The sequence below is a fragment of the Narcine bancroftii genome, chromosome 4 (assembly GCF_036971445.1).
Source record: "Narcine bancroftii isolate sNarBan1 chromosome 4, sNarBan1.hap1, whole genome shotgun sequence".
Lineage (NCBI taxonomy): Eukaryota > Metazoa > Chordata > Chondrichthyes > Torpediniformes > Narcinidae > Narcine > Narcine bancroftii.
Genome location: NC_091472.1, coordinates 224,813,254 through 224,836,343, shown reverse-complemented (window position 1 = coordinate 224,836,343; position 23,090 = coordinate 224,813,254). Strand labels below are relative to the sequence as shown.

The following is a 23,090-nucleotide window of genomic DNA, read 5'->3' as shown; positions in this document are numbered from 1 at the left end:
TCATACCTGACAATGTCTGTACTCAAAAGCTGCTTTCAGGTGCATTCTCCAGCTTTCAGGCGGCTGCATTCAGTTGCCTAAGGGGACTTCAGTGCTCCGGTGATTATCCCTTTCGGAGGAGGGTTAGAAAGTGCGCCTCCTGCTCTTTCAGGTCGCCTCTTGACAGCCGCATAGGGATAGAATATGCAGCTTTACATCAGGGTATTTTGGCCTCCTGAAAGTGCCTAATAAAAGCAGAATGGTTTAGCTTTTCCAAATAAAGTGATAATTAGATGCAATTTCTTTCCACAATTAAAAGTAGGCTTAAAGATTTGTTTTTTTTTACTGATCAATAAAGGGTATAAAGAGGAATCAATATAATTTATTACTCATTAGATATCTGTGTCTAAATTGACCATTTGATTGATATTGAATTGGTGCTAAAATATTTGTAAAACACCTACATACACATTCTTTTCTTTGGCTTGGCTTCGCGGACGAAGATTTATGGAGGGGGTAAAAAGTCTACGTCAGCTGCAGGCTCGTTTGTGGCTGACAAGTCCGATGCGGGACAGGCAGACACGATTGCAGCGGTTGCAAGGGAAAATTGGTTGGTTGGGGTTGGGTGTTGGGTTTTTCCTCCTTTGCCTTTTGTCAGTGAGGTGGGCTCTGCGGTCTTCTTCAAAGGAGGTTGCTGCCCGCCAAACTGTGAAGCGCCAAGATGCACGGTTTGAGGCGTTATCAGCCCACTGGCGGTGGTCAATGTGGCAGGCACCAAGAGATTTCTTTAGGCAGTCCTTGTACCTTTTCTTTGGTGCACCTCTGTCACGGTGGCCAGTGGAGAGCTCGCCATATAACACGATCTTGGGAAGGCGATGGTCCTCCATTCTGGAGACGTGACCCACCCAGCGCAGCTGGATCTTCAGCAGCATGGACTCGATGCTGTCGACCTCTGCCATCTCGAGTACTTCGACGTTAGGGGTGTAAGTGCTCCAATGGATGTTGAGGATGGAGCGGAGACAACGCTGGTGGAAGCGTTCTAGGAGCCGTAGGTGGTGCCGGTAGAGGACCCATGATTCGGAGCCGAACAGGAGTGTGGGTATGACAACGGCTCTGTATACGCTTATCTTTGTGAGGTTTTTCAGTTGGTTGTTTTTCCAGACTCTTTTGTGTAGTCTTCCAAAGGTGCTATTTGCCTTGGCGAGTCTGTTGTCTATCTCATTGTCGATCCTTGCATCTGATGAAATGGTGCAGCCGAGATAGGTAAACTGGTTGACCGTTTTGAGTTTTGTGTGCCCGATGGAGATGTGGGGGGGGGCTGGTAGTCATGGTGGGGAGCTGGCTGATGGAGGACCTCAGTTTTCATCAGGCTGACTTCCAGGCCAAACATTTTGGCAGTTTCCGCAAAGCAGGACGTCAAGCGCTGGAGAGCTGGCTCTGAATGGGCAACTAAAGCGGCATCGTCTGCAAAGAGTAGTTCACGGACAAGTTTCTCTTGTGTCTTGGTGTGAGCTTGCAGGCGCCTCAGATTGAAGAGACTGCCATCCGTGCGGTACCGGATGTAAACAGTGTCTTCATTGTTGGGGTCTTTCATGGCTTTGCTCAGCATCATGCTGAAGAAGATTGAAAAGAGGGTTGGTGCGAGAACACAGCCTTGCTTCATGCCATTGTTAATGGAGAAGGGTTCAGAGAGCTCATTGCTGTATCTGACCCGACCTTGTTGGTTTTCGAACAGTTGAATAATCATGTTGAGGAACTTTGGGGGACATCCGATGCACTCTAGTATTTGCCAAAGCCCTTTCCTGCTCACGGTGTCGAAGGCTTTGGTGAGGTCAACAAAGGTGATGTAGAGTCCTTTGTTTTGTTCTCTGCACTTTTCTTGGAGCTGTCTGAGGGCAAAGACCATGTCAGTGGTTCCTCTGTTTGCGCGAAAGCCGCACTGTGATTCTGGGAGAATATTCTCGGCGACACTAGGTATTATTCTATTTAGTAGAATCCTAGCGAAGATTTTGCCTGCAATGGAGAGCAACGTGATTCCCCTGTAGTTTGAGCAGTCTGATTTCTCGCCTTTGTTTTTGTACTGGGTGATGATGGTGGCATCACGAAGATCCTGAGGCAGTTTACCTTGGTCCCAACAAAGCTTGAAAAACTCATGCAGTTTGGCATGCAGAGTTTTGCCGCCAGCCTTCCAGACTTCTGGGGGGATTCCATCCATACCTGCTGCTTTGCCACTTTTCAGTTGTTCGATTGCCTTATATGTCTTATCCAGGGTGGGAACCTCATCCAGCTCTAGCCTTAGGGGCTGTTGAGGGAGCCGGAGCAGGGCGGAATCTTGGACTGAGCGGTTGGCACTGAAAAGAGATTGGAAGTGTTCTGACCATCGGTTGAGGATGGAGATCTTGTCGCTGAGGAGGACTTTGCCGTCTGAGCTGCGCAGCGGGCTTTGGACGGGGTGAGGGGCCGTACACAGCCTTTAGAGCCTCGTAGAAACCCCTGAAGTCGCCAATGTCCGCGCTGAGCTGGGTTCGTTTGGCGAGGCTAGTCCACCACTCATTTTGGATCTCCCGGAGTTTGCGCTGAAGATGGCTGCATGCGCGACGGAAGGCTTGTTTCTTCTCTGGACAGGACGGCTTTGTAAGGTGAGCCTGGTGGGCAGCTCGCTTCTTTGCCAGCAGCTCCTGGATTTCCTGGCTGTTTTCGTCAAACCAGTCCTTGTTTTTCCTGGAGGAGAAGCCCAGTACCTCTTCAGTGGATTGCAGTATGGTAGTCTTCAACTGATCCCAGAGGGTTTCAGGGGACGGGTCCGTGAGGCAGGTTGCAACGTCGAGCTTTGCTTTGAGGTTTGCCTGGAAGTTTCCTCTCGCTTCGTCTGACTGCAGGTTTCCAACATTGAACCTCTTTCTGGGGGCTTTATTGTTCCTGGGCTTTGGCTTGAAGTGAAGGTTGAGCTTGCAGCGAACCAGCTGGTGGTCAGTGTGGCATTCCGCGCTAGGCATGACCCTGGTGTGGAGCACATCTCGTTTGTCACTTTCTCGCACCAGGATGTAGTCCAGGAGGTGCCAGTGTTTGGATCGGGGATGCATCCAGGTGGTCTTAAGGCTGTCCCTCTGCTGAAAAAGGGTGTTTGTAATGACAAGTCGCTGTTCTGCGCAGAGCTCCAACAGGAGGCGCCCATTGTCGTTGCACTTGCCGACGCCATGCTTGCCCAGGATTCCTGGCCAGGTTTCTGAGTCTTTGCCGACACGAGCGTTGAAGTCGCCCAGGATGACAACCTTGTCGGCTGTAGGGGTACGTTGGATGAGGTTGCGCAGGTCGGTGTAGAACTTGTCCTTTTCTGCTGGTTCCGCCTGGAGGGTTGGAGCATAGACACTGATGAGGGTGATGTGACGCTTGTTTTGAAGTGGGAGTCGCATGGACATGATTCGGTCCGAGAGGCATGTCGGAAGGTTTTCGAGTTTGGAGGCAATGAAGCTCTTGACCATGAAGCCTACACCAGATAGGCGTCGTTCATCCGAAGGCTTGCCAGACCAGTAGAGTGTGTAGCCCGCGCCGCGTTCTTGGAGGCTGCCTACATCTGCCAGGCGGACTTCACTGAGAGCGGCTATGTCGATGTCAAGTCTGAGGAGTTCATGTGCAATGAGGGCAGACCGACGTTCAGGTCGGTGGCTGTCAGCCTTGTCTAGCATGGTTCTGATGTTCCAGCATGCTAGCTTGAGTTTGTGAGCATCTTTTGAGGGGGAGGACGTGGAGGGGGAGGACGTGGAGGGGGAGGACGTGGAGGGGGAGGACGTGGAGGGGGAGGACGTGGAGGGGGAGGACGTGGACCTGTCCTCGGGCCTGCGCAAAGGAGCTTTTAGGTCGAGTGCGCGCACTACATACACATACCACAATGTAAAAGTACATATATACTCTGTGTTTGTGTGTGCATATTAGGTATAGTTAACTCCAGGGAAATTAGTTCAACTTTAGTTAATTAGTTAAAATTTGGTGTAATCTTAATTTGATTAATAAATGGACTCTTGAAAAACCATCAGACCAATTCTTTGACACTATAAGGAAGCAATAGTCATACTTCTGCCACTTAGCTGTGTGTGTGGGTGCTTCACATGTTATCCTGAACTGGAAGATACATGAGCTTAATCCCTTAATACAGGTATTGTGTTGCCCATGAAAGTACATATTTGCAAAAGATACTGAGTTTAGGGGATTCAAAATAACTGCACACAATAGCCCTACTTTCTTTAACTATACAGTTTACTTTGGAATAGTGTCTGCACTCAACAATTTTCATTGTTTGTGAATATCCTGATATTTCCTAACTCGACCACCAAATGGCTCCTAGTAGCAATTGAATAACAATGTACTGTTCAGGCTTCCCATTGATGTTCACAGGGAGTCTGTCTCATACTGGCACTGATAGATTCACAGTGCGTATGAGCTAAAATGAGCAGAACAATTGTGTCCTTTCCTTCCTCTCAGTCAGTACAGTATTTGAGGATGGCATTTACACTCGGGTTTTGTGGTCTCTGAGATGACTGATGAAACCATCGTGGGAACTGCATACGTCCACAGATGGGGAAGGAGGTGCCTGACAAGTCAGGCAGGTGGGTAGTTGGTGAGGTGATATGTTTGGATGTAATTTATACAGAGTTTCTGTGTCCCCAAGATGCAAGGATTTAAGGACCTCAATACTCAGTCTCAACTTTAATGGTGGAGATGTTGCATTTTTTAGAGTCTTTGAACACATCTTTGAATCTTTACCTTTGTCCCCCAAATAATTTACTTCCATAATAGAGCTCAGAATAGTGTCTGATTCAAGAGTGGTGTCTGGCCATGCCCATGAAGCTAACTGAGTATAATTAAGGCATCAATGTTAAGGATGTTGCCCTGGAAGAGAACACCAATGCTGGTTTGCCTAAACTCTGATTGTGGAAGTAGCACTGGTATTTCAAGTGCCTCAAAATCCATCCTGTGTGTAGTTTAGGTCTCAGAGGGCAGGGATTATTGATGAACTGTAAACTATGAACTTTTAACCAGATCTCTTCAAATACCTTTCAATTGACTTAAGGCTTGCTGACACATTGAAGGTTATGGTGAATTTCATTAATGATGAAACAAGCGATTCCTGAGTTTTAGGGAGTGATTCATTTTTCCAAGGGTGTCACCATGAACCTTATTGTTCAGGGGTCAGTATTGTGCTGTGGAGTAAGATTGGTGCAAGACTGTGGTTTTGTGGATGTTGAGAGTAAGGCATTTCCTTCCATATGCTTTCGTGAACAAGTCAATGATAGCTTCATGTGTCATCTGCAGTCAACAGATGAGATAACTGAGATAACCTTGTTCTGGAGTATGACTTCAGGAGGTTGAAGAGTTCCTCATTTATTCTGAAGATTATTTCCATTCTTGCTTGATGAATGCTAATTTCCCCATTGCAGCAAATTAAATTGAGAAAAATTCTGGACCAATGAGGGAACCTTGTTTTTAGAGATGACAATTGTCTTCACTGAAGTTACCACTCCATTCTGTGCTCCCGATGTCACCTCCTCTGCATTAGTGAGATCAAACGTAGACTTGGGGACTACTTTGCAGAGAATCTGCAGTCTGACTGCAATGACCAGTTGCCTGCCATTTCAACTCTCCTTCCCATTCTTTCACTGACCTGTCCATCCTTAACCATCTCCATTACCAGAATGAGGATCAACTCCAATTTCCACCTGGGGAATTTTATGGCCTAATAGTATGAGCATTGAACTTTCTAATCTCAGGTAATGAGTTCTTTTGAACTACTTCCATTCTTTTCCATCCCTCCCCCCCGTTGCCATTTCCCCCATTTTGACTGAATTTTTCTGACCTTCAACTGAAAAATAACACAATAGTCAAATGTTGTCAAGCTTGACATGGGTACTACTTGGGTATGGGAATCACAGTTGGAAATTATAACAGTAAATCAATCCATTTATATTGTTATATTCCTCTTATTTACATAGTAACAAAATTAAAATGTTGTATAAATGGTGACAATGTATGTGGAAAGTTGACAACTAATTTTTTTTAAAAATAGTGTAGATACAGGAAATATGAAAGTAGAAAATGATGACTTAGCAAGTCAATCAAGATATTTGTGGAGACAAACAAGAGTTAACGTTTCAGCTTGATAATCGTTGAGCAGGACTTTTCACCAAGGCAAGCTGATACGTTTATCAAAATGAAAAAACCCCACAATGAAGATACTGTAAATCAGATATTAGAGTCATAGAACACTAAAGCACAGTAACAGAACGATGCTGAACTGCAACAGGACGAAACCACATGCTTGTCAGCAGTAAAAAAAAAGAAACAAGAAGAAAACAAAAAAGTGAGAGAAACTGAGAGTGAGAAAGGCAGAGAAGAAAACGAAAGTAAAAGAAAGGGAGAAAGACAACCTAAGGAAAAGTTAAAGAATATCAGCAGAAAGGGACATGAAGAAAACTATTAAAACTAAGTTAAACTTTCTATTTATTTACAAGTTTAAAAACGCGCATGACATCATTAAAGGAATTACATTTGTATTTGCGAGTTCAGTTGGATTCCACCTTGATCAGAATAAAGGGTTTCTCTCCTGTGAAGCGATTCTTTGAGAGAAATGCAATTTGCACCCGTTGATGCTCGGTGGTCACAGTCCCTCCAGGACGGAGTGTGTTCGCCACTTCCTTATTGTCACTGTTTGATGACGTTGAGTGACAGCGAATGAAGCCGACGGTCGGTTGTTGCTGACGGCGGCAGAGCTGTGGTTGCTAAGGTTCTTGTTCCGTGCGGCATGTCCTTAGGTTCTCGGGCCAGGATTTGAGCAGCCAACACGGACCAAAGGAGGACCGCGGTCCCGACTGGGGGATAGTGGACTTGGCGCCGACTGTGAGTGTCCTGAATTTGGGGGAGGCGGGAGGGCGGCAACCACGATCGGCGCCGGTCGCCCAGTGTTCCTCTGCCAGTGAGCCTCCTCCCCGTTCGCTTTTTATTGTCATCCCTTATGATAAACCCGATTCTTTATCACCGCCTCCTCAACTCTAGGATGCGCACCAGAAGGCTTTCCCCCGTTGTCCAGTCCTTCTGATGCTTAAACTGGCATCCCAGCGCACTCACGGCCCAGCCCTCTCAACTCTCCAATTCCACCGATCAACCGTCTCCGAGTATCCATCCACCTCACCAGTTGTCCTCTTCCCCCTACCCTCTCCACGAGTAAGAACTCTTTCCCCAATCATCCCCCCCCCCCCCCCCCCCAATTCCTGCACTGGCAAACTCTTTTCCCATGACTCTACATCTTGCACTTCTATTGTGTGTGCCTCGACTTTGGCTTGGCAAATGTTAAAAAAATGCATTACTTCATTTCAAAGAAAAGCGACAATTCTCCTACGCCCTGACTTACTTATTCATCAATCAGCCTTCAAAAATGTTGTTGTTTCTTTTGATGGAATTGTGCAATATTCAAAGCTGTCTTTCTTCCGTATCTCATCACAAAGTAAACTCATTCACTTTGAAATACTTTTGACATGTTGAGGTTATGGAAGACACATGGCCTCAGCAAATGCAGTTAATCTTTCTTAAATATTGTGTACCTGCAGTACAGTGGGCTGAAGAGAAACAAAATCACTGATTTGTAATGAAGATTTAGTTCTGGTCTGTCTTTGGTCAATTGTTATGTACCTCATTCTGCATATACTCGAGGATTTGACGTCTGTTTACTGTACAAATGAATTCTTAATTGAACATTGGTAAATTAGAGAATTATTTTGAATCTAATGAAAGTGGCAGTATAACCTGTAGGTTTTATTCATCTTGTGTCATTTGCAACAATGGCCACTGCTCCAAGAATTTTTGTCTGGAAATATTTAGATTCAGCTTAATGCCACCATGGTGGTGTTCTATACCAAGAGGCTTGTCTCATCACATGTATTTAACTGTAATATTGTAGTTGGGGAAAATGGCATTTTGTGAGTCAAAATTTGTCCACTTTAAACATGTGAGAAGGATGGATGTGTCGAACAGTGAAAATATTAAAATATTTTAAAACCTCAAGAAATGTATTCAAGCAGATTACAATCCTATGAGATAATGTTTATCTTGGGATGTTGGTGAATTTATACGATATGGCTTGTATAGTATGATATGGGTTTGTGAGAGTTACATTCCTGTTTCTGTTATGTGAAATGTAATACAGAATGTTGACATGGTTAATTCTCCTGGACTTCAAGCTGGCATTATTTGTATACTGATTTGAGGTGGATGTTGATGTGAGAAGCATAATGTTCATGTTTTGTAGGATTATAATAAATCATGAAAAATAATCTGAAAGGTATATTTAGAAAACATAAACAGTACATAATTTATTTGTGCTTCAAAGGTTATGAGTGATATAAGGTGACCACAACTTATTTACAATTATCTACTCATCCCATTATTAGTCTTATTGAAGATATGTTTTAATATATGGATTTCTGTTCATGATCAGCCCAGAAACCTGTTTTTGTTTGGCTTTGTGTTGTTCCTCTTGATGAAGAACAGTACTGTTGATGGTTGTAGGTGTAATTGGACGGCATATTATCTAATGTGTAATTTAATCTAGACAGTGAAGCTACAGAGTTTGCAGTGCTACTTGAAGGCTGTCACAGTGTTAAGCTCTGTCAAGGCACAGTCATGAAACTAGAGAGGTTTTGTAGTTTAATTTTTTTTAACCTTTACTCTTTCCCCATCCACCACATACTGCTTTCATTCTCCATTAATGTATATAACTCACCTGATCATTAATGTTTGGTTTCCAAGCCACAAACTAAAACATTTTACTTAATTGTTTTTATGGTTTTGTCCATCCCTGATTCCTTAGCCATGGGAGTTCCCCTCATGCAAATTTCTTTTTTCCTTACAATTGATGGTTTTGCCTTGCTTTCCCTTCTTCAAATCCCCTCTTTGATAACCTGTCTCTTTAACCGAACTTTAGAAGGTCTCATTTGCTGTCTTAGCTGTTGGCACAGCCATTTTTATATTGTTTGATTACACCTCTGCAAAGGATGCTATCTGTTAACAATATTGTACAAATGCAGGCAATTGCTAGTGAGGAGGAAGATACCATTGAAGTATATTCACATCAGTTAATTCAACATGGATGTTCCCACCATGTTGCTACACTATACAGTTGATGATCATGTCATGCAGAACCGTCTTCGGACATTCTTCTCACCAATTGATCTAAATATTGTTATCAGGGGGATCCTGATCTCAACATTGTGTGTGTGTTGTCTGTATCAGTTTTCGAGTCTAAATGATGATCTCTTCTGTTAGATAGGATAAATAGCTCTATTGACTAAAGTTGTACGATGTGAAGTGCTTTAGACCAGCCATTCTTAACCATTTTTTTGGTTGTGGCCCCGTCAGGACTCTGTTCAAAATTTATGGGCCCCCCCTTCCCTGTGAAGCAGTCAAGTTTAGTTGGTTTCTTCCATTCTTCTCTCCAACCAACTACATTTTCTCCTCACCCCCTCCCCCCTTAAATGTGCTTTGGCCCCTGGGGGAACTGTTTGGGCCCCATTGAGAATGACTGCATTAAATTATGGGTTTTGCCCTTCAATCATTTATAATCTGCACTCTGCATCTTCATCTTGCCTGTAACATTCATTTTCCAATTTTCACTGTGCAAATTTCACTGTGTAAAATTACAGTGATTCCCTGGATCTGAGGCGTGCACAAATTTTTCTTTTAGGATTATTCGAGATCCATTTTGTGTGTTCCTATGTAATATCAAATGCTTGGCCTCTACTTTCACTGTTATAATAAGCAAGGAATACTTCGGTAAAAAGATTATTTCCCTATTTGCTGTTGTAACAACTACTGGTTGTGTTATAATTGTTAATTTGCATGTCCATTCACTTGTGAAGTTTCAAAAAAGTTGCACATAATGCCTTCATTTCATTGTGCCCTTGTGTAGCATTGAATAGAATGTTAAATATATAGTCTCCTTTTAATGCAGTAACCGAGATATACTAAGCTAATGCCCTTGGCTTGGTTGGAAGGACAATCAGCTGCAATGAAATGATTGCCAGAGAAGAATGTTGTGCTGTAAATTGATCTTGCAGATAAGTTGCAGGTGTATGCAAGGATGGAGCTAAACCCAGAGTAAATGACCGCAAATTTAGCCATTTATTTTGATTAGCATGAATATTAGACTGAATAATCTCTTTTTGTGCTTTTTTTTATATCACTGGATCGCAGAAAAACTAAAGACCAGACAGAGAAATTAGGGGAACAAGAAGAAGTTAATAAAACTGCAAACTCAGATGAAAACAGAAAATAGAGAAACACTCAGCAGGTCACTCAGGCAACACCCATGGAAAGCAAAATAGAATTAACAAGTCAAATCAAAAACACTTCATTAGAACTTGGAAGGTGAGATACAAGTAAGTTAGAACAAGCCAGTTTTAGAGGAATATATTCTTTTTTTAAATTTTTTTTTATTTTTCACACTGTGAACCATATCAACCAAATGACATACAAACATTTCCCTCTTAAATATACACAGTGGCATTTTCTCCCCTTTTTTTCCCCCCTACCTTCCCTCCCCCCTCCCACCCCCTCCAAAACCAATAAACATTCAACATATACAATACAATAAAACCATTAAACAATGTCATCACACAATGAAAATAAACAAGAAAAATGTGTCATCTACTTTTACACACTGGATCAAGTCATTTTGTCTTTTTATCATTTTAGGAGGTGGAGATCAGAGGCAAGCCCTCTCTGTAATGTTCCATGTACGGCTCCCAAATTTGTTCAAATAATGTGACTTTATTTTTTTGATTGTATGTTATTTTTTCCAATGGAATACATTTATTCATTTCCATGTACCATTGCTGTATTCTCAGGCTCTCTTCTGATATCTACGTTGACATTATACATTTTTTTGCTACAGCGAAGGCTATCATAATAAATCTTTTTTTGCGCTTCATCCAGTTTGAGGCCTAATTCTTTACTTATTATTTAGAAGAAAGATCTCTGGATTTTTTGGTATGTTGTTTTTTGTGATTTTCTTTAATACCTGATTTAGATCTTCCCAAAACTTTTTCACTTTCTCACATGCCCAAATTGCATGTACTGTTGTTCCCATTTCCTTCTTACAGCGAAAACAACTATCTGATAATGTTGGATCCCAATTTTTTTAACTTTTGGGGCGTGATATATAACCTGTGTAACCAATTATACTGTATCATGCGTAACCTTGTGTTTATTATATTTTCATAGTTCCAGAACATAACTTTTCCCATGTTTCATGTTTTATCTTTATGTTTAAATCTTTTTCCCACTTTTGTTTGGGTTTATAGCTTATTTCATAATTTTCCTTCTCTTGCAGCTTGATGTACATGTTCGTTATAAATCTTTTTATTATCATTGTGTCTGTAATCACATATTCAAAGCTGCTTCCTTCTGGTAACCTCAGTCTGTTTCCCAATTTATCCATTAAGTAGGCTTTCAGTTGATGGTATGCAAACATTATACCATGAGTTATTCCATATTTGTACTTCATTTGTTCAAATGTTAATGAATTATTTCCCAAAAAACAATTTTCTATTCTTTTAATTCCTTTTCTCTCCCATTCTCTAAAGGAAAGGTTATTGTAAAAGGGATTAGCTGATTTTGCGTCAATAATAATTTTGGTATTTGGTAATTTGTTTTTTTTCCTTTCTAAGTGAATCTTCTTCCATATATTGAGTAAATGATGCAATACTGGTGAGCTTTTATATCGTATCAGCTTTTCATCCCACTTATAAAGTATATGTTCCGGTACCTTCTCCCCTATTTTATCTAGCTCTATCTTAGTCTAATCTGGTTTTTCCCTTGTCTGATAAAAATCTGATAAATACCTTAATTGTGCTGCTCTATAATAATTTTTAAAGTTTGGTAACTGCAAACCACCTTGATTATACCTCTCTGTTAATTTATCTAACGCTATCCTCGGTTTCCCCCCTTTCCATAAAAATTTCCTTATTATTCTTTTTAGTTCATTAAAGAATTTCTCTGTTAAGGGAATTGGTAACGATTGAAATAAGTATTGTATCCTTGGGAACAAGTTCATTTTATTGCAGTTTAACCTCCCCATCAACGTTAGCGGTAATTTTTTCCAATGTTCTAAGTCTTCCTGCAATTTCTTTATTAGTGGCTGATAATTTAGTTTGTACAAGTGGCTTCAATTATTATCTAACCTGATTCCTTAGGTATCAGATTGCTTGTGCTTGCCATTTAAATGGAGATTCTTTTTTAAATTCTGTATAGTCTGAGTTACTCATTGGCATCACTTCACTTTTATTTGCATTGATCTTGTACCCCGATATTTCTCCATATTCCTTCAATTTCTTACGTAGTTCTTTTATTGATATTTCTGGTTCTGTTAAGTATACTATGATGCCATCTGCAAATAAACTGATTTTATACTTCTCCTTTATTTTTATCCCTTTTATTTTATTTTCTGTTCTTATCAGTTCGGCCAATGGTTCTATTGCTAAAGCGAACAATGAGGGGGATAGTGGACATCCCTGTCTAGTTGACCTACTTAATTTAAATTGGTTCGATACATATCCATTTACTGTTACCTTCGCCAATGGTCCATTATATAATGCTTTAATCCAATTAATATATTTTTCTGGTAGATTGAACCTCTGTAATACTTTAAATAAATAATTCCATTCTACTCTGTCAAAGGCTTTTTCTGCATCTAAAGCAACAGCCACTGTTGGCTTCTTATTTCCTTGAAATGCATGGATTAGATTAATAAGTTTACAGACATCCGCTGTTCGTCTTTTCTTAATAAATCCAGTTTGAACTTGTTTTACTATTTTTGGTACACAGTCGGCCAATCTGTTTGCTAATAATTTTGCTATTATCTTATAATCTGAATTAAGTAGAGATATTGGCCTATATGATGCTGATGTTAGTGGATCCTTCTCCGTCTTTGCTATTACTGTAATTATTGCTGTCTTACATGAATCTGGCAAGTTTGTGTTTCTTCTACCTTGTTCATTTCTTCCAGGAGAGGAGGAATTAATAACTCTTTAAATGTTTTACGGAATTCTATTGGGAATCCATCCTCTCCAGGCATTTTATTCTTCAGCAGCTTTTTTAATATATCCTGAACTTCCTCTATTTCGAAAGGTTTTATCAGTTTGTTTTGTTCCTCTTCTTGCAATTTCAGCAGTTCAATCTTAGCTAAAAACTCTTCTGTTTTATCATCTTTCCCCTCATTCTCAGTTTGGTATAATTGTTCATAAAATTCCTTAACGTTCTCATTAATCTCCATTGGATTATATGTAATTTGTCTGTCCTTTTTCCTTGATGCCAATACAGTTCTTTTAGTTTGTTCTGTTTTAAGTTGCCAGGCTAATATTTTGTGTTTTTTTCTCCTAGTTCATAATACTTTTGCTTTATTTTCATTATGTTCTTCTCCACCTTATACATTTGTAATGTTTCGTATTTTAGTTTTTTATCCGCCAGTTCTCTTCTTATATCATCCCTTGTTGCTAGTTCCTTTTCTGTACTTAATATCTCTCTTTCCAACTTTTCTATTTTCCGATTGTAGTCCTTTGTCATCTTAGTTACATAACTTATTATCTGCCCTCTATTGAAAGCTTTCATTGTATCCCATAATATAAATTTGTCTTTCACTGATTCCGTATTTATTTCAAAGTACATTTTAATTTGGCGTTGAATAAACTCTCTAAATTCCTGCCATTTAAGTAGCTTGGAGTTTAACCTCCATCTATATGTTCTTGGTGGGATGTCTTCCAGTTCTATTGCTAATAACAGGGGTGAATGATCAGATAGTAATCTAGCTTTATATTCAGTTTTCCTAGCTCTCCCTTGAATATGGGCCAACAACAAAAACATATCAATCCTTGAGTATGTTTTATGCCTACTCGAATAATATGAGTATTCCTTCTCCCTTTGGTGCTGCCTCCTCCATATGTCCATAAGTTTCATTTCCTGCATTGATTTAACCATAAATTTGGCTACTTTATTCTTTTTGCTAGTCTTTTGTCCAGTTTTATTCAACATTGGATCCAAATTAAGGTTAAAATCTCCTCCTATCAATATATTCCCATGCGTATCTACAATCTTCAAAAAAATATCTTGCATAAACTTTTGATCCTCTTCATTAGGTGCATATATATTGAGCAAATTCCAAAATTCTGAATATATCTGACACTTTATCATAACATACCTCCCTGCTGGATCTATTACTTCCTTCTCTATTTTGATTGGTACATTTTTATTAATTAACATAGCTACACCTCTAGCTTTTGAATTATATGATGCTGCCGCGACATGCCCTACCCAGTCTCTCTTTAATTTATTATGTTCCACTTCAGTTGATCCTTTTCCTGCACAAATGCTATGTCTATTTTTTTCTTTTTTCAGGAAATTTAATAGTATCGTTTGTTTAATTTGGTTATGTATTCCATTAATATTTCTTTGGTTTGGCTTTGCGGACGAAGATTTATGGAGGGGGTAAATGTCCACGTCAGCTGCAGGCTTGTTTGTGGCTGACAAGTCCGATGCAGGACAGGCAGACACGGTTGCAGCGGTTGCAGGGGACAATTTGTTGGTTGGGGTTGGGTGTTGGGTTTTTCCTCCTTTGTCTTTTGACAGTTAGGTGGGCTCTGCGGTCTTCTTCAAAGGAGGTTGCTGCCCGCCGAACTGTGAGGTGCTAAGATGCACAGTTTGAGGTGATATCAGCCCACTGGCGGTGGTCAATGTGGCAGGCACCAAGAGATTTCTTTAGGCAGTCCTTGTACCTTTTCTTTGGTGCACCTCTGACATGATGGCCAGTGGAGAGCTCGCCATATAACACGATCTTGGGAAGGCGATGGTCCTCCATTCTGGAGACGTGACCTACCCAGCGCAGTTGGGTCTTCAACAGCGTGGATTCGATGCTGTCGGCCTCTGCCATCTCAAATACTTCGATGTTAAGGATGAAGTCGCTCCAATGAATGTTGAGGATGGAGCAGAGACAACGCTGGTGGAAGCGTTCTAAGAACCGTAGGTGATGCCGGTAGAGGACCCATGATTCGGAGCCAAACAGGAGTGTGGGTATGACAACGGCTCTGTATACGCTTATCTTTGTGAGGTTTTTCAGTTGGTTGTTTTTCCAGACTCTTTTGTGTAGTCTTCTAAAGGCGCTATTTGCCTTGGCGAGTCTGTTGTCTATCTCGTTGTCGATCCTTGCATCTGATGAAATGGTGCAGCCGAGATAGGTAAACTGGTTGACCGTTTTGAGTTTTGTGTGCCCGATGGAGATGTGGGGGGTCTGGTAGTCATGGCGGGGAGCTCGCTGATGGAGGACCTCAGTTTTCTTCAGGCTGACTTCCAGGCCAAACATTTTGGCAGTTTCCGCAAAACAGGACGTCAAGCGCTGAAGAGCTGGCTCTGAATGGGCAACTAAAGCGGCATCGTCTGCAAAGAGTAGTTCACGGACAAGTTGCTCTTGTGTCTTGGTGTGAGCTTGCAGGCGTCTCAGATTGAAGAGACTGCCATCCGTGCGGTACCGGATGTAAACAGCGTCTTCATTGTTGAGGTCTTTCATGGCTTGGTTCAGCATCATGCTGAAGAAGATTGAAAAGAGGGTTGGAGCGAGAACGCAGCCTTGCTTCATGTCATTGTTAATGGAGAAGGGTTCAGAGAACAGTTGGCACTGAAAAGAGATTGGAAGTGTTCTGACCATCGGTTGAGGATGGAGATCTTGTCGCTGAGGAGGACTTTGCCGTCTGAGCTGCGCAGCGGGCTTTGGACTTGGGGTGAGGGGCCGTAGACAGCCTTTAGAGCCTCGTAAAATCCCCTGAAGTCGCCAATGTCCGCGCTGAGCTGGGTTCGTTTGGCGAGGCTAGTCCACCACTCATTTTGGATCTCCTGGAGTTTGCGCTGAAGATGGCTGCATGCGCGACGGAAGGCTTGTTTCTTCTCTGGTCAGGACACCTTTGTAAGGTGAGACTGGTGGGCAGCTCGCTTCTTTGCCAGCAGCTCCTGGATTTCCTGGCTGTTTTCGTCGAACCAGTCCTTGTTTTTCCTGTAGGAGAAGCCCAGTACCTCTTCAGTGGATTGCAGTATGGTAGTCTTCAGCTGATCCCAGAGGATTTCAGGGGACGAGTCCGTGAGGCGGATTGCATCCTCGAGCTTTGCTTTGAGGTTTGCCTGGAAGTTTCCTCTCACTTCGTCTGACTGCAGGTTTCCAACATTGAACCTCTTTCTGGGGGCTTTACTGTTCCTGGACTTTGGCTTGAAGTGAAGGTTGAGCTTGCAGCGAACCAGCCGGTGGTCAGTGTGGCATTCCGCGCTGGGCATGACCCTGGTGTGGAGCACATCTCGTTTGTCTCTTTCTCGCACCAGGATGTAGTCCAGGAGGTGCCAATGTTTGGATCGGGGATGCATCCAGGTAGTCTTCAGGCTGTCCCTCTGCTGAAAAAGTGTGTTTGTAATGACAAGTCGCTGTTCTGCGCAGAGCTCCAACAGGAGGCACCCATTGTCGTTGCACTTGCCGACACCATGCTTGCCCAGGATTCCTGGCCATATTTTTGACTCTTTGCCGACGCAAGCGTTGAAGTCGCCAAGGATGACAACCTTGTCGACTGTAGGGGTGCGTTGAATGAGGTTGCGCAGTTCAGTATAGAACTTGTCCTTTTCTGCTGGTTCCGCCTGGAGGGTTGGAGCATAGACACTGAAGAGGGTGAAGCGACGCTTGTTTTGAAGGGGGAGTCGCATGGACATGATCCGGTCCGAGTGGCCTGTCGGGAGGTTTTCGAGTTTGGAGGCAATGGAGTTCTTGACCATGGAGCCTACACCAGATAGGCGTCGTTCATCCATAGGCTTGCCAGACCAGTAGAGTGTGTAGCCCGCGCCGCATTCGTGGAGGCTGCCTACATCTGCAAGGCGGATTCACTGAGAGCGGCTATGTCGATGTCAAGTCTGAGGAGTTCATGTGCGATGAGGGCAGACCGACGTTCAGGTCTGTCGGCCTTGTCTAGCATGGTTTTGATGTTCCAGCATGCTAGCTTGAATTTGTGAGCATCTTTTGAGGAGGAGGACGTGGAGGGGGAGGACGTGGAGGGGGAGGACGTGGAGGGGGAGGACGTGGAGGGGGAGGACGTGGAGGGGGAGGACGTGGAGGGGGAGGACGTGGAGGGGGAGGACGTGGAGGGGGAGGACGTGGAGGGGGAGGACGTGGAGGGGGAGGACGTGGAGGGGGAGGACGTGGAGGGGGAGGACGTGGAGGGGGAGGACGTGGAGGGGGAGGACGTGGAGGGGGAGGACGTGGAGGGGGAGGACGTGGAGGGGGAGGACGTGGAGGGGGAGGACGTGGAGGGGGAGGACGTGGAGGGGAGGACGTGGAGGGGGAGGACGTGGAGGGGGAGGACGTGGAGGGGGAGGACGTGGAGGGGGAGGACGTGGAGGGGGAGGACGTGGAGGGGGAGGACGTGGAGGGGGAGGACGTGGAACTGTCCTCGGGCCTGCGCAAAGGAGCTTTTAGGTGGAGTGCAGTGCACGCAGTACTGGCCCCACCCGGCGGCCCCGACCTCGGTCGAGTGAGGCAGGCGGCGGCCCCGATCCGGGCAAGAGCGAAGGGGAGGCGGTGGCCCCGGCCTCGGTTGAGTGAGGCAGGCGGAGGCCTCGGTTGAGTGAGGCAGGCGGAGGCCCCGATCCGGGCAAGAGCGAAGGGGAGGTGGCGGCCCCGGCCTCGGTTGAGTGAGGCAGGCGGAGGCCCCGATCCGGGCAGAAAGAAGGAGGTGGCGGCCCTGGTCCGAGCACAGGGAAAGCAGCGGCTGCCCCGGCCCCGGTCCGGACAGAGGGTAGGCGGTGGCGGCCCCGATCCGGGCAAGAGCGAAGAGAAGGCGGTGGCCCCGGCCTCGGTCGAGTGAGGCAGGCGGAGGCCCCGGTCCGGGCAGAAAGTAGGAGGCGGCGGCCCCGGACCGGGCACAGGGAAAGCAGTGGCGGCCTCGGCCCCGGTCCGGGCAGTATGGTCCGACCTAGGAGGGGAAGCAGGCCCCTCCGGCCCGGGTAAGAAACCTGCATAGGAGAAGGCCACTCCGATATAAAACCTACGACCCAAGGACCTCGCTGCCACATCCCAGCTTGCTTGGCCATTAATATTTATAGTCATATAATTCAACATGGCCATCTCATACCCTGTTTACACCTCATTTCTGCTTCTTCACCACCAGCATCCCCCTTTTCCCCATTTTCATCTCTCAGTTTTCCCTTTTTAAGCTCAATGTATGGCAACACATTTATAACATAAAATACTTCAACTCCCACATCCAATTTTCCCTTAGCCCCAAATGTCCAAATGTCCCCCCCCCCTCTCTGAGTTGCCCCTTATCCTTGCCGGGCAATCACAACTACCCTCTCCATATGGATTGCGAACCCGCTCGCAAACGTCAACTGATTTCGCAGTGCCGGTTATTCTCTCCCACCCAAACCCCCCCAGAAAACCCTTTTTTTTCACATATATCAAAGCTCACCCTCTTTTTTTCCCCCTTACTTCCTTTCTTCCCTTCTCTTTCCTTTCTTTAGTTCTTACATATACATTATTTTTACATCTTTATATGTATTTTATCGCCGTTCTTCATTCTTGTTACATCTTTTCATCTCTCCTTCTTTCCTGCAGGTGTTCTGCAAATTCTCGTGCTTCTTCCAGATCTGAGAACAGTCTGTTTTGCTTGCCATGGATAAATATTTTAAGCACAGCTGGGTATCTTAACATAAATTTATAACCTTTTTTTCCATAGGATCAATTTTGCTGTGTTAAACTCCTTCCTCTTCTTTAAGAGATCAAAACTTATATCTGGGTAAAAACATATATTTTGACCCTTGTATTCCAATGGTTTTTTGTCTTCTCTAATTTTATTCCTTGCCCACTCCCAGTATATTTTCTCTTGTCGTATATCTCAAAAATTTTACTAAAATGGATCTTGGTTTTTGGTGTGTCTGTGGTTTTGGAGCTAGTGTTCTGTGTGGCCTTTCTAGTTCCATTCCTTCCTGTATTTCTGTCATTCCCAGGACCTTTGGGATCCATTCTTTTATAAATTTCTTCATATCTGTGCCTTATTTATCTTCCTTTAGGCTCACTATTTTCCATCATATCGATTTTCTGAGCTAACAGCTCTTGTGACTCTTTAACATTTTTTATCATTTTCTTCCAATTTTCTTCTTAGGTCATTCACTTCCATTTCTACAGCCATTTCTCGTTCTTCCACAGTTTCTAATCTTTTCCCTATTTCTGTCATGACCAGCTCTATTCTACTTACTTTTTCTTCTGTACTTTTCATTTCACTAAATTCTAATGTCAACCATTCTTTTAATGCTCTCATTTGTTCTTGAAATTTTTAAAAATCTATATTCTGTCCATCTGTTTTACCTTCTATTTCTCTGTGCAGATCTTGGTCTTCTTCTTCCTCTTCTTCTGTGTCTGCACCTGTGTTTGTGTCTTCTTCTTCTCTTCCTTGTATCTGTGTCTCTTCTGACTTTCCTGATGAGTTCCTTGTCTCACTTTGCTGACCTTCTTCTTGCTTGGCTTCTTGCTGTTGGTCCTCTTCTTCTGGGCTACTCATCTGTTCAGTCTCCTGCTGCTGCTCTTCTTTCCTTTCACTCTCTTTCCTGTCGCTTTCGTCTTTTTCCAGCTGAAAGCCCTGGTGTCAGGCATCCCTCAGCTGGTCGCGTTGTGTTCGCCCGCTCCTCAGCTGAGCCCCCCTCCCGTCAGCGTTCTCCTTCTCCTTAGTAAGCGCACTGCGCATTTTTGTTTGTCTCAAAGAGCCATTTTTGCAGTCCAGCGGTCGGCGGGTCGCAACTCTGCGGGGTTGTCACCAACCTTGGAGAACGGGCTCTCTTCTCCACGACGGCTCCCTGTTTCTTCATGCAGGTAAGGCCTTCTCCTTTCTCTTCCGGCGTCTTTTCTTCTTTTTTTCCCCGTTGTTTTTACTTTTTCCTTCTTGGATGCCATTTTCTTTCTTTTCTCTACAACTTTATCTTTTATTTGTTATGTTTTTTATTTCTTGAACTTTGCATTTTCTTCACTTTATTTCTTCTTTTCTGGAGAGGGCTGGTATTCCCCTGCCCCCACTATTCCATCATGTGACTCCCCAGAGAGGAATATATTCTTGAAAGTAAATATAAAAGCACAAGAGTTTAGGCTTTATGAACACAAGGATAAAGCAAGAAATCTTCATTAAATAATGGTTTACCCACATCTGGAATATTATGTCCAATTCAAGCTACCCCATTTTAAGAACGATGCAAAGATGTTGGAGAAGGTGTAGAAATTATTCCAGGACTGAGGGATCTTAGTTACATTAATATTTAGGAAAGTAAAGAATCTGGAGTTATTTCCAGGAACCACTATGTTTCCAGCGAATCTGATGGAGTTATTTAAAAATGTGAAATAAATAGAGGGATAGAGGAGAATGCGAAGGTGATTGGAAGAAGAACCTAAAATGAGGGAAACCTTTTTAAACCAGTGAGTAGGTTGGGTCTTCGATCAAGCTTTTGGTCATGTGCAATTTGTTTTGTCATGAAGTACAATGCAGAAACAGGCCCTTTGACCCATCTTTCCCATGCCAACCAAAGTGTCCCACTCGTCTATGCCTGGCCCATATCCCTACAAATATATCCTCTTCATGTATCTGTCCAAATGTTTCTTAAAAATTGCAACAGTATATACCTCCTCACGCAGCTTGTTTCATACATCAACTCTGTGTGCAATTAAATAAAGTAACCCCTCAGATTCCTGTTAAATCTCTCCCCCCTCACCCTAAACTTGGTTCTTAATTCTCTCACTCTGGGCAAAGGTCTCTGGATGTTCACCTGATCTATTCCTCTCATGATTTTGTACAACTGTATAAGACCACCCCTCTTCCTCCAACACTAATGACTAAAGCCCTAACTTGCTCAACCTTTTCCTTTTGCTGAGACCCACGAGCCTTGGCAACATCCTCGTAAATCTCTGCATCCTCTACAGCTCCAGAACATCTTTCCAATAGCCTGTGACAGAAACAGAGCACAATACTCCAAATATGTCCTCATCAACATCTTATTCAACTGCAACATGATCTCTCAATTTTTATACTCAATACTCTGACTCATGAAAGCCATTGTGTTGAAGGCCTTTTTGACCACCATATCAACTTGTGATGCCACTTTTAAGAGACTCCTTCGTCCCTCTGGTCTACATCAGTCCCGAGAACTCTACCTTTCACTGTGTCGATACTACCCATGTTAGACTTTCTGAAATGCAATAACTCACATTTCTCCACCATTAAATTCCATCAACCCTTCCTCTGCCCACCAATCAATCATGATCCTTCTGCAAGTTTTGGCAACCATCTTCACTATCTACAATATCAGCCACTTTAGTGTCATCTTCAAACTTTCTAATCATACCATGTATAATTTCATCCAAAACATTGATATCGGTGACAAACAGAGTGGGCCCAGGATTGAACTCTGAGTCACAGGCTTCCATTCCAAAATACAACCTTTCTCCGTCACCCTCTGCTTTCTTCCATGAAACCAATTATCTATCCATTTAGTTATCTCTCCTTGGATCCTATGCAATCTAACCTTTCAGAGCAGCCTACTGTGTGAAACCTTATCAAATGCTTTTCTGATATCCATAGATGCAATATCTACAGTTTTGCCTTCATCTACCTATTAGGTCACATCTTCAAAAAAACTTGATCAAATTTGGGAGATAGAACTTCCCACTTATAAAACCGTACTGACTATCCCTAGTCAACCTTTGTCTATTAGTGTTTGTGTCAAGTGTGGTTTGTGATGTTTTACCTTTATAAATACAAATTATTGTTGAAGAGTCAAACATTATGGAAACAGGCCCATTGTGTCTGTTCTAACCATTGATAGTGATTTAATTTTCTAGCGCTTGGCGCATAGTTTCCTATACATGGTGTTTCAAGTGCTCATTTAAATATCGTGGAACTATCTCCCTTCATCACCCTTCAGCAGGTGTCTTTCAGATTTCAGCTGATCTCTGGGTGGAAAGAATCCTTCCTCATCTCTTCTAAATTATCTATCCCTCACCATAACCTTGTGCTGCCTGATTAGAGACACTGTTGCTTGTGAGAAAAGTTTCTCTCCGACTTCCATATCTATGGTCCTCATGATTTTGTCTACCTTAGGTGCCCCTCAGCTTTCTCTGCTCCACGTAAAACTCATCTAACTTAGCCTCACCACTAAAATGCTCCATCTAAGGCAATATGTGCATCCTCTCCAGTGTAATCAAATTCTTCCTACAGTCTGGCAACAAGAAATCCAGCTGTCCCCTAAATTTTGAGATAGTTGCACCTCATACCTTTGTATTCTGTATCCAGTTATTGCATTTTTAACTAGCAGCTGCCTTCAGGGACATTTACAACAAGGTCCCTCGGTTCTTCCTTGCATCTTGCTATACTCTGGGTATATCCTAGCTTTGTTAATTTTCCCAAAAGACATCACCTCATATTTAACAGGATTAAATTCCATCTAGATGTCGTATCAACTAATCAATGACATTCTGTAAACTATGATTATCCTTTTTGCTGTCAACATCACCAATTTTTTTGTCAGCTGCTAATCGTATTCCCTACTTTTGTATCCAGATTGTTAATGTGTATTACAAACAGCAAAGATACCATCACTGGTACAATCACTATGGTGCACCACTAGTAACATCCTTGGCCATCACCCCACAGAAAATTGGTTGGGTGATAAAAGGTAAATTTATCACCATTTGGACCTGTCTCTCACATTAAAGACATGTGTGCAGTTATCAGCAACTTGATGAGCTTTGGCAACTTTAACAAAGTTGTCAGGAGGTCACATGATGGTGAGTGTCTAGGAGATTGCACATTCTAGAAGGTTGCAGATCCTAGACCAGAAAACAGCGTTAAAAATCCAAAATTCAGGATTAAAAAAATAGAAAAACTCCTGTTTGATTGCAAGAAGAGGATGAGGAAGCTTCAATCAACAAAAATGGGAAAAATACAGCGAGGAAATGGACGGCCTGACAAAGATTCGAAGCAAGTGGAGGTGCCTCGTGTCAGGAGTAATGG

The 23,090-nt window shown here is 43.1% G+C and overlaps 1 protein-coding gene across 6 annotated transcripts in view; it reads left to right on the top strand.

The window, feature by feature from the left end:
• trak2 (trafficking protein, kinesin binding 2) overlaps nt 1–23,090 on the top strand; it is a 175,014-nt gene that overhangs the window by 6,771 nt on the left and 145,153 nt on the right. For 2 of the 6 annotated variants that reach the window (XR_011356409.1, XM_069934114.1), the window contains exons 1-2: nt 6,706–6,870; nt 10,219–10,392. The gene's annotated coding sequence lies outside the window, so the exon portion shown is untranslated. Of the gene's footprint in view, nt 1–6,705; nt 6,871–10,218; nt 10,404–23,090 lie in introns of those variants that run through there. The other 4 variants (XM_069934116.1, XM_069934117.1, XM_069934115.1 and 1 more) reach the window with 3 other exon arrangements.